A 12351-nucleotide genomic window follows, 5' to 3' on the forward strand; every position below is an offset into this window, starting at 1 on the left:
AATTTGGATTTTACCGGCACAAAGTGAGTTTCAATAAAGTGTAAAAACAAAAAAACCAAAAAAAAAAAAAGAAAAAAAAAAGAATCGGGATCTATGGTCAAAATAGGCCATCATTAATTACATGGTAGATGGTAGGGGTGTAAACGAGCCGAGCCGAGCCCGAGCCTAACCAAGCTCGAGCTCGGCTCGTTTAAGCTCGAGCTCGAGCTCGATTCGAGCCTATATATATATATATATATATATATATATATATATATATATATATATATATATATATATATACACACTCTCTCTCTCTCTCTCTCACACACACACACACACACACACACACACATATATATATATATATATATATATATATATATATATATATATATATATATATATATATAAGCTCATTTAGGCTCAGCTCGAGCTTGTTTAATAAACGAGCCTCATATTTCGGCTCGAGCTCGCTCGGGCTCGTTTAATTCGATCTCGAGTCGAGCTTTTAACGAGTCGATCCTGAGTAACTCGCGAGTAGATCGGCTCACTTACACCCCTAGTAGAGGGTAGATTGGTATGTATAAAGAAATTGCCTTTTAATTTTATCCCAGATTTGTATACGTATGCGTCGGTTCCTTGGCTTTTATCCCAGATTTGTATACGTATGGGTCGGTTCCTTGGCTACAGTACCATAGGTACTGTTCGTGGGTTATTTTAACGCGACCATGGTCACCGCCTCCACCGCTTACTTCCTATGTATGATCCATCTTTTCTCTTCTAATCCCACTCTACCCGTTAACATCTCTAAACACCCACCTCTATCAATCTCTTGCTTACTCTTTTATTCTCCTAGCAAATCAATGATGGACACCCCCTTACTTTCTACTGCTTTCTCGATGCTTCTATCTTCAAATGTTTCCACCGAATCATTCACAGTCACTACCGTCTTGCTCCTCCGACTTCCAACTGCGACGCCCCTCGAGACGACTTCTTCAAAAACAACGACTTTTGGAGATGAAACCCGTCGTCTGCCTCTATGAGCTTAAGGAACCTGGGATGGAACCAAGGTTTTAGTTTGGATTTGAAATCAAATTACAATTCAAATTTGGAATTCAATCTTCTTCTGCTCTATCCCCAATACAGGTATAGGGTTTTATGGTTTTATATGTTTTGTAGCCCCTTCATCTCTTATCTACCTTTCCCTAGCCCTAATTTATGGTTATGTCTACGCTTAAAGAGAATGATAACGTCTCCTTTTGTGACGTCGCTGATGTGTCTTTTTCTATTTCTTTTCTTTCTCTAAAATATTTCCCTGTGTTGTGTGGTCACTAGAACAAAAAAAGAAGAAGACAGATGCCGATGGTGATGGTGACGGTGCCGACCACCGGAAATTGCAGCGGGGGCGTCCATTCGGTGGCTATTAGAGGTATCCGGGGACTGAGTTGTTGAACGAAGTGGATATAATCGATTCCTCTTTACAAGATGTATCTCCAACGCTACCTGGTAATCTACTTCTCTTTCTATATTCCCGTTATCTAATTGTCTTATGCCTCTCCTACTCATGATGATTTCAAATTGAGAATTAAAAGTTGGAAAAAGGATTTGTGTAATGTTTAAGTGTTGTTGCAGTCTATATGTTCGATGAAATGCCTCAATGAATGTATAACTGATGTTTTGGAGTTAATTTGTGATTACTACAATTAGGGTGCATCAAATTCATGGAGAAACAAAGAAGATGTTAGAATTAGTGTATACTATATTTAAATTTTGATCCAACATACTACTTTTGGAAGTGACTAACTTTGAAAAAAAGCATTTCTAATTTTCAGGCTAAAACCGGGTGTACAACCGTTACATAGCCAATATGACTATGAAAGTGAAAAACATACAATACTTAAGGTACAAAAAAAGTTGATTGGCATGTTAACAAGACTATCAATAAATGATACTTACATGTCATACATTTTCATCAGTTCGATATGCATATATATATAATTATCACAGAAAAAAGAAATAAGTTATCTATCATTGGTTTGCTTGCTTTACTTTTACATTTTTAAAAAGAACATTAAATTGTTGAATATGTTAGTGATTTAACTATTTCTTAATGTCAAAATATACACTTGGAGATAACAACGATGTATATCTACCAAGATGAATTGGTTAAACTATTAAGCTCATTAAGTGAAAAAGAAACACCCTCAACTTATTCTTCATTACCCGACTTAATTCTTTTTATTAATTTGTGTAGATTAGTAATGAAGCATTGGTTACAAGCGGGTTTGGTGCGGCAACAGTCGCATCAGCTATTTAACATTGCTTCTTCAGAAGAACTTGATAAATGATGACATTAACGATTATGTGGAAGGTTTGTTTATTTGATTGATTTGTTTTTTTCTATTTTTTAGGATCATTGATACATAAAATGTTGGAATTGAAAATATGTGATGTAACACCAACATTTACGCCCGGAGCAGAAACCCTTACTGATTTCTGAGTTGATTACATAATTTGGGTGAAATAAATATTACTTACTCATAGTTTCCCTATGTTTTGTTTGCAGAGAGTTGAGCTTCAACATGCTAAAGGGTCTAATACCTAATTGAATGTAAGTTTGTTGCTCTTAGCAGTTACTAATTGTAGTTTTTTGTTAAAAACTATGCATGTTGCTGTTATTGATAAATGCATGTGAATATATTTATGTTTTGGCAAAAATAATAAGTATTTTGCTATTATTGATAAATAAACATAAGTATATTGCTGTTTTTTGGTAAAAATAATAAGTAGGGTGCTATTATATATTAATAAATGCCAATAACATTTAGGAATAAAGGTGCTTATATTTTCTTTTCTTCCTATTATAACATTGTAGTTTAAAAAAAGTGAAAGTAGGATTCTATGAGAAGTTGTTATGAAGTTTTTCATATTTCGTGATTGCAATTTTCAACTTCTCATACCTTGCTCATTCCATTCCTTTTTGGGTTGTATTAAGAAGTTGTTATGAATGAATGTATTTTGTGTTGAATGATGGTGGCATCTGAGTGAAGTATATTTGAAGGAGATAGAGAAAAAGATAAATGAGTTGGCTTAAGATGCTATGGTGTTTGTAGATGAAAGGCCTGCTCCTTCAAGAACCCAACTGTTGGAGAATATGTTTGTTGATCCAACAGGTGTTGTAATTGCACCTGATGACAGTTACATTTACATGTGTGAGGACCCCAAGTTTACCCAAAGAAACTGTTGTAATTCATTTCAAATTGCTACTATTTAAACAAGGTCAACTGTAATAAAGGGTTAACTGCTTAGTAAACAAAAAAAAAAAAAAAACAGCCCCTCCGTCCCACGCGGAGCGTGGGCATACCTGCTAGTTTTGATTAAAAAGAGTAGTAATTTCTATTTGTTTCCAAGACACTTATTGTAATTTCTATTTGTAATAGGAAACTTTGTTAGTATTTTCATGTTGTAAATTGTAATAGAAAAACTATATTCATATTGTATTTTGTATTCTATATTTTATAACTTTTCAAGCAATGATATCACTTTGGATCGTTCTTATATATCTTATAACTATTGTCATGGGCCGAGGCCATAGCAAAGATGGTACCGAGGATCCACCATCTACCCATGATAGAGGGGGAGGCCAACTGAGTTGGATCGTACGTCTTATTATAATTTATTTATTTACTCTATTTATTTCTATGTTATAGATATTTTGACTAATAATTTTTTTTATTATGATTATGGTTATTCCACAAAAGAAAGCAGAGGGAAGGCAAAAATCTTGAAACTTCACAGTAGGTGATAAAAAACGGGGGTCCTTTAAGTCTTCCCTTTTATAGACACGCTACAAATACCCGAATTGGTAAACCTAATGATCTATTCTTTCGTGAATTTGGATATATATATATATATATATATATATCTCACATGGTGCCACACGGTCTTATAACTGGGTATATATGTTGGAGTCTCCATTCTCTCCACAAGTGATATTTTGGAGAGACAATATTGAGCTCCTCATATATTTACATGGTATCAAAGTCGGAGTCTCGCACCCCCGCGGCTCAGCATGTAACATCCCAAGATTTTTCATTTATAGTCGCTGGGAATGGAAGGGTGAAGCCATGAAAAGTCTAATGGCTAAGTTGAAATTTTGGGACCAGGAGGAGTACGTCGTGCGTACATAAGGGTACGCTGAGCGTACTAGGAGCACCCTAGTACACTGGGCGTACACTTGTGTATACTGGGCATACTCATATAAGAAGGAAACCCTAATATTTAGGGTTTGGGGGCTATATAAGCAACAATATGAGCACAAAACCCTCCCTTACCCCAACCTCCACTTCTTAAAGTCGTGTTCCCCAAACCTAGCCATTTCCTTTAGTGTTTGAGCTTTTTGAGTGTTTATTGAGTGTTTTAAGAAGAAGGTGTTGCATCAAGGAGTTGGAAAAGAAGATCAAGCTTGTAGATCTGAAGTTGGTTTGTGCCCTAGAAGCTCCAGAAGGTAAAAAGCTTGGAACTTTATACTTGTATGAGATAGATCTAGTCATTTTAGCTTTATGGAAGCACTCTTGTCCCAAAAGTCCCAAAATGGTGCATGTTATGATTTGGACAAAATGAGCTATCCTTTCAGACCTTAGAAGAGGTCCTAAGTGAAAAAATAGTGTCCCAATAGCTAGATTTTTCTCATGCATGAAGTAGGAAGGTCTTAATGGATTAAGACCATGTGTTAAGAACTTTTTGGACGGCCAAAGTGATAAAGTTCGAGACTTTATAGTCCTATGGAACATTTGGTCATTGGATGTGGAGTTTGGGCTTAAGTGCGTAAGCCATTAAGCACTTATTAGGGTTTTGGTGAAAACCCACGTACGCCCAACGTAAATCTAGTACACCCAGCGTACTGGGTCAACCACCCCGATGGTGGTCAACATCAGGATAAGTACGCCCCGCATACGTCCTTTGTTGGGCCTTTGGCAATTAGGCTTCGGGTTTTGGGTTGTTTATGGACTAGTTGGATTTGGTCCTTTGATGGACTTTATGAATATTATGTTTTGGGTCAAGTTTTGATAATGGATCTTGAAATTAAGCCTAATTAGGGAGTTGGGCCCAATTTGGTAAATTGGGCCAATAATGGGCTTTGCATAAGGACTTTCAAGGTTATGGAATTGGCATTAGGCCCTGGCCCAATAAAGAGAATGGTCATGATGGATTGTGTGGACCCCTTAGTCAAGATTGTTATGTTGTGTAATGACTTGGTATTTATTATGTGATAGTTTGGGATTTCCGGTGAGAAAACAATCAGAGGTTTTCAGTACTTCGGCACTACTTGCGAGGTGAGTTATCCTCACTGTATTCAAGGGTCTAAGGCACCAAGGCCGGCCCTTTGATTTGTTATTTTAGATTATTATTGTTGTGGTATGTTAGCTCAGTATCCTGGTAGATAAGATGGTTATATGCTAGTATGATCTGTTAGATCGGTATCTTGGTAGATCGGATGTGGTTATGCTTAGTGACGTATAGTTTGGTCTAATTGTCTGTATGCTGGTAGGAGATTACATGTGATATGTTCACATGATTGATTGGTAGTTGAGGGTATTTCATCTCGAGGATGATAGGACCCTAGTATGTTGTCTTTATAGACTGTTATATGATTATCTGATATAGGTGCACATGTTTGATTGGTTATGAGGGTATTCCAACCCGATGGTTCTGGGACGAGAGTATTCCATCCCGAGGATGATTGGACTCGTAGTATGTGGGCATTCCAACCCGATGGTTGAGGTCCTAGGGTATTCCAACCCGATGGTTGATTGGACCCATTGTATGTTGGCATTCCAACCCGATGGTTTAAGGGCCTGTGGTATTCCATCCTGATAGATGATTGGACCCATAGTATCTGTTATATATGTGTGTGTGTGGGCATTCCAACCCGATGGTTGTGGGCCGAGAGTATTCGATCCCGAGGATGATTGGACTCGTAGTATGTGGGCATTCCAACCCGATGGTTAAGGGTCTGGGGTATTCCATCCCGATGGATGATTGGACCCATAGTATGTTGTTTGTTATTGTATGTGTATTGTTGTGTGTATGGGTATTTTGGGGGTAACTCACTAAGCCTTCAAGCTTACGTTTATCGATTATTGTTTCAGGTACAACGGATGACCGCGAGAAGGCGAAGGCGTGACTGTACACTTCCTCGATTTATGATTTTGATTTCTAGGAACTCTGATGCTTAAACTATTTTGAAAAAACTTTGTAATAATTAATGGTATTTTAGATATTTAAAAAGTTTTAAATTGTCTTGATTTTTTATGGATGTTACACATCACATCCTTATCTATCTTCATCGAGCCTCCGACTCTGATAGGAGTGTTAGTATATCCTATATTGGTGTGACACGGTCTTATAAGTGTGTGTGTGTGTGTGTGTGTGTATATATATATATATATATATATATATATATATATATATATATATATGTTGGGTGTCACTTCTCTTCACAAGTTCTTTTGGAAAGACCATCTTAGGCTCCACATATATTTACAGTGTAAACATTGTTTTTGGTGACGCCAAAAAACCTTGACCATAGACAATTAATGATAGTTATCTCTTTCATTGAAAGTCTTACCGTAGGTGGCATGATTATTGATAAGTTATGGTGATTATAACCCATGAAAAACTGTTGTTGTAGGTAACAACTATCACTATATATAGTATATATTTTTGGAGTTGTATCAATCTTCTTTTTTTTATAACCATCATCATAATATACTTATAATAACTTTTTATTTCTTTTATTATGACTATTGTGTACTTTTGTCAAGAATTTCAAGTTAACCGATACCAAAAAGTTCTTGTAGCCACTGGTTTTATCTTTTATCTTTTATAGTGACTATTATTAGGTTTACAAATACATCACAACTTAATCCGTCACCATAAAATAGTTTTTGTCATGAGTATATTTCTTATATTAAGACTATTGTATACATTTAATCACTAGCAAACAATTAAACGGTGACCATAAAATAACTATAATATTGTGTTATTTCTTTTGTTATGACTATTGAGAACTTGTAGTCAGATGTTTAATATTTTATCGTAACTTTTGTTGCATTTAGAAACAAATCACAAATTTAATCGTCACCTGTTAACAGTTATAGTGACGATTTTTTCCTATACGGTGACATATATTTACATTCAGTCATCCCTAGAGGTTACAATAGTCACCATAAAATAGTTTTAGTCATGAGTATATTCTTATATTAATACCATTGTGTATATTTAGTTACACACAAGTAATTAAATAGTGACCATAAAATAACTATAGTCTCATATTATTTCTTTTATTATGAGCATTGAGAACTTGTAGTCACATGTTTAATATTTTATCATGACTAATGTTAGGTTTACAAACAAGTCACAAATTTAATCATCACCATAAAATAGTTATAGTGATGGGTTTTTCCTATACAATGACAAATGTTTACATTTAGTCACCCACAAGAGGTTCAAAGGTGACCATAAAATACTTACAGTGACTATCTTTATTTCTTATATCGACTATTATTTATTATATATACACAAATAAGAAATTAACTCCTCACTCTAAAATATTTATAGTCACCGTTTACAAATTTTATCACGACCATGGTTTATTTTTAGAGACACAAATGTAATTAAGCTGTAAACATAAATTATCTTTAGTCATATGTTTAATGATTTATCATTATTATTATTTACATATAATGACACATATTATAGTCGATCATGAAAATTGACGATGTTTAATCACAAATAAAAAAATTAAATGACGATTATTCTTTACCCTACTGACATAAATAACAAATTAAGTCGTTATCATAATTTGTAACACCTATTTCCTAGTATGTCCTTTATTCTAAAATGTTGAATTACAAGAATTTAGGTATATTCTGAGCGTAGGTTATGAGTTACACTAAGGATGGGTAATAAGCCACGTCGAGTGTAGTGTCGATGTTTGCACAAAACCCTTGATCTCGGGACTTGGACCTTATTTAAAGAAGCTAACAATTAGGGTTTGTTGTTATCCTCAACCTCCATCCTCAAAAACATAACCCTGGCCTCCTTGCATGTTCTTGAGAGATTTTATGGGATTTTGAGTGTCACTTGGCAAAGAGGAAGGTCTTGGTGTGTGGTGTGATCTTTTCTAGCTTAAGGCTATGTTTGACGGACTAGCTGAAAAGCTAGCTGTTAGTTGAAAAGCTAGCTGATGGCTGAAAAGCTAGCTGTTAAATAAAAAGCTAGCTGATAGCTGAAAAGCTAGCTGATAAAAAATAACGTTTGGTAAAACTAGCTGAAAAGCTTGCTGAAATATATAAAATTACATTAAAGGACATGTAAGAATATGTGTTTCTATACTTAATTAAGGGGTGTATTTGGAAAATTTTAAAAAAGCTCCTAAAAAGCTAGTCTAAGTAGCTTTTCAAAAAGCTAGCTTATAAGCTACTTTTTGGCTTACCAAACACGACAACATAAAAAAAACTCGAAAAATAAGCTAGCTTATCAGCTAGTTGTGGCGCGCCAAACACAGCCTAAGTTTCCACCTTCTAGACCCATTATAAGCATTATAAGCCACCAAGTTCTCTTTTGTATTTGAATTCATGCATATATCTAGACTTTCGTTGGGTTTTTGGTCACTTTTGGTCCTTTAGACTTGATGTTCTTAGAGTTGTAGCAACTCTATAAATTTAGAGTGGATAGGAGTTGATTTCTGGGCTTTTGAGAGTAGAAAAGAGTGTGTGATGGACTCCCTTTGATTCATGCACAAGATCTTGGCCATTTTAATCCACTTTTGAGTTAGGGTTTGTAATTGGGATTGTTTGAGCCATTGATCTAGATAAAGTTGGAATCTTTATCCATTAAGACACATAAATTATTGAAATCTAGAATTTTGAACCTTTGTGCAACGTCCATTTTTTCAAACAAAAATTTTGATTTTCGAAATAGAGTATACTGCCAACATTTGTACCCAAAAATAATATAAAAACCCATTTGTCCAACATGGTAAAATATAGATTCTAAAGGTAATACAAAAAGCCCTTTTTTTAATTATTGCAAAACATACTTTCCAAAACAGAGTAGTATCAAACATCAGAAGTCTAATTCATGATTCTAGAGCGACAAGTGTGTGGTAGAGTCAAGCTGGGGCCTTCCTTCTTACAGTAGAACTACAAAAAAAAATCATTCAATCCACAATTCTAGCGTGGAGGTTCCGCAAAAGATCACATACAACACATATAACTATACATAATAGAATCGAGTATGTTCAAACCTAACATGTCTATTTCAACCAACACGTCTGTTTCAACCCACGAGTCTATTTCAACCAACATGTCTATTTCAAGTGAGAAGTATATTTTAACCAACAAGACTATTTCAACTGAAAGGTCTATTTCAATAAATGGGTATGTTACAACCCAAAAGTAATATTTTAATCGACATGTCTATTTCAACTAACATAACATGAAATCAGACAAACAATAACATACGAGTCTAGCTAAGCATACAATCATGTCATAACAAGTATTTCATAAGTAATATAGTGAGAAAAGTCACCTGAACCGTTACTCGAACAAACATCAGCAGTCTAACTGCCGAGCATGTGAGCCAAACACGAAATAACTTATAGTACTACGATTTATTAATAACTATGGAAATCCGGTAGCTAACAACTCGATCCTTTACTAATCCTATTAACACTGAAATGACTATCAAATAAATATTAGTCAGTCAAGATAGTCGGGAGGTAGAATCATTTAGGCATATAGCCTTTTTAAAATCCAACAACCATGTCAATGTGTCTATCCTAGACACTGCTCCCGTAAATAGATCAAGCGGTATCATAACTGTGATTAGTGATTAATCTCATACTTGGATTTATAATAACGACAATTAGTATACTCTATATTAAGTTATACTTAAGTGAAAGTGTAACTTACCTGATTGACAAATAGCTCGAAAACGATGAGCGTAACTTTGACACTTGATCCTTCTCTTAAGGATCCTTTCAAAAACTTTCAGCACTTCACTAACAATACTACATAACAAAAAATTAAATCACGAGGCACCGATATATCAAAAGGGAGAGAGAGGTTTGAAAGGAATTGGTGCAAGAAATAAGGGAGGCCAAGCTCTCTATTTATAGGTTGAGAAATTAGCTTTAGTGTCGTACATTCCTATGGGCCACCCCGTGCATTCTGAGTACTCCTCCCACTCATAAATGCAGGTGGTTGGGGTGGTTGGTTGGTGGCACTAAATTCTCCGTAACAGGCTTGGAAACTGCTATTTTCTCGTTATCTCCAGATAATCATAACTTCCCCATACGAGCTCCATTTTTGATGTTTTTTATATCCATGGGTTCATATTTTCATCTACAATAACTTTCCTTTAGATTGTTTCAACTAAAACGTAATATATTTCACTTTTATATTTTTATACACCAAGGCTTTTTCTTTATTATATTTATAGCGAATACAGGGTGTTACGACACCCCCACCCCACTTAAAAGGAGTTTCTCCTCAGAATCTATTCAAATATTTTTGGGTACTTGCTTCTCATTTCTTCCGGATCCCAAGTCCATTATGATCCTTTACGATGATGACTCTGCACCTTTACCAGTTCGATCACTTTATGGCACAAGGTCTTTATCTTCCTATCCAAAATAACAACTACTAAGACTCCCACCACGGGCGATCTAATTAAACCGTGACATCCCAAAATTCACGGTCATTATAAAAAAATATTTATGCTTATTTGAAAATAAGAGTATTCATTTTAAAGAATAATATTGTGGAATTTGTTCCCAAAAAACATGATAAATATATTATCAAAGCATTTCTGAAGAAATGTATTTTGTTTATATTAAAACTTTGGGATGTCATCGTCAATACAGAAACATAAGCATAAACGGACGTTACATTCATTTACACTAGTGATTTACATCTCCTATAATCTCTCAGTGTAATGTAGCTTCGTATCGTCACCTGTGATACAAATAAACTGAGTGGGTCAAGTTGGGAAACCTGGTGAGTACATAGGGTTTTCAACCCATAATAATAATGTTATTATGTTTCAACATGAAAAATTAACCAAATTACCCATTCCCATTATCTTCTTTATTTCTTAAGGATCTACCCTACAAATCATCTATCATTCACTCGTTCATTCCTAAGGATTCTCCTAAGGAATAAGCACAAAGTCCATTGCTGCCTATGGCACAACTGCCAATGTTATCTATTAGGAACAACTGCCAATATTATCATTTAGGTGCAGCTACAAGGATTATGACATTCTCTATTAGGCACAACTTCTGATATTATCATTTAGGCGCAGCTGCAAGGATTATGATGTTCTCTATTAGGTGTAGCTGCCGATATTATCCTTTGCTAGGATGTCTAGAGTACATCGTAGTTCAAAAACATCTACAAGTTGTGGCGCAGCTACCAATATTCATCTATATCATCTTTCATCCCTCATCATTCATCTACTCATGTTCTACCCAACATATTCGTAGATATAAAATACATATACAGTTTAAATTATATAAAACATGTATAGATCGTTCATCCAACATAGATATCAGGAACACAAATAATATGCACACATAACACGTAATTTATAATAAATACTTCATATCTATGTGTAAGATGAAAGTAACTATGCACTTACTAGTTAAAGTGGTGATTCCAACTTGGACAACGCTTCGCTTCTAACAATATAATTTCCTTTGATGAAACCTAGTATTATTACCACTAGATTTTAGTGTAATATTTATTGCGACTAATTATGAGCGATTTTTTGTTTTTTAAGTGTTAAACAATACTTTTCAACCACTATGTACAGACAGTGGCCAAACATGAAATACTGGAGGGCATGAACATTTTGACATTATAGCACTTCTGAAATCCAACAACCCTATGCGGCCCTTCAAACCAGATTCCCCGTACCGTGAGTAGACAAAATATATTATAATAACACTTTGTATATTATATTTTATAATATATTTATTGTTTATAAGTTTATAATAACAATAATAAACTTAAACATAAACTATACTTAAAGTAGGGTAAGCATATCTCACTTACCGAGGGTTTGGATAGGAACCGAGTTCTGCGGGGGTAGAACTTCCGAGTCGAAAATCTGTTTTTCTTGGAGCCTTCTAGCACTCCGGAGGCTTTCCTCTAGCACTTAGAAGTTACTAGAGGTTGGGGAAGGTTTGTAGAGAAGTTAGTGAGAGAGAGAGAGAGAAGGGTTGAGGTGTGAGGAAAATGAGTAAGCCTCGCATGGTATTTATAGGAGGAAAAATGGCTCAACTCGGCGAGTTCTAAG

General features: G+C 35.0%; 1 long non-coding RNA gene across 2 annotated transcripts; it reads left to right on the top strand.

Annotated features, from left to right (window-relative positions):
* The first annotated feature begins 718 nt into the window (after nt 1-718).
* LOC111903005 (uncharacterized) lies at nt 719-3542 on the top strand. 2 transcript variants are annotated; one of them, XR_002854022.3, is made up of 5 exons: nt 719-1128; nt 1318-1488; nt 1815-1884; nt 2237-2353; nt 2549-3542. It is a non-coding gene; the product is annotated as an uncharacterized LOC111903005 (long non-coding RNA). The 2 variants fall into 2 exon arrangements; XR_002854023.3 differs by lacking the exon at nt 1815-1884 and having other exon boundaries at nt 722-1128.
* The last annotated feature ends 8809 nt before the right edge of the window (nt 3543-12351 follow it).

This window comes from Lactuca sativa, chromosome 9 (genome assembly GCF_002870075.4).
Source record: "Lactuca sativa cultivar Salinas chromosome 9, Lsat_Salinas_v11, whole genome shotgun sequence".
Classification (NCBI taxonomy): Eukaryota; Viridiplantae; Streptophyta; class Magnoliopsida; order Asterales; family Asteraceae; genus Lactuca; species Lactuca sativa.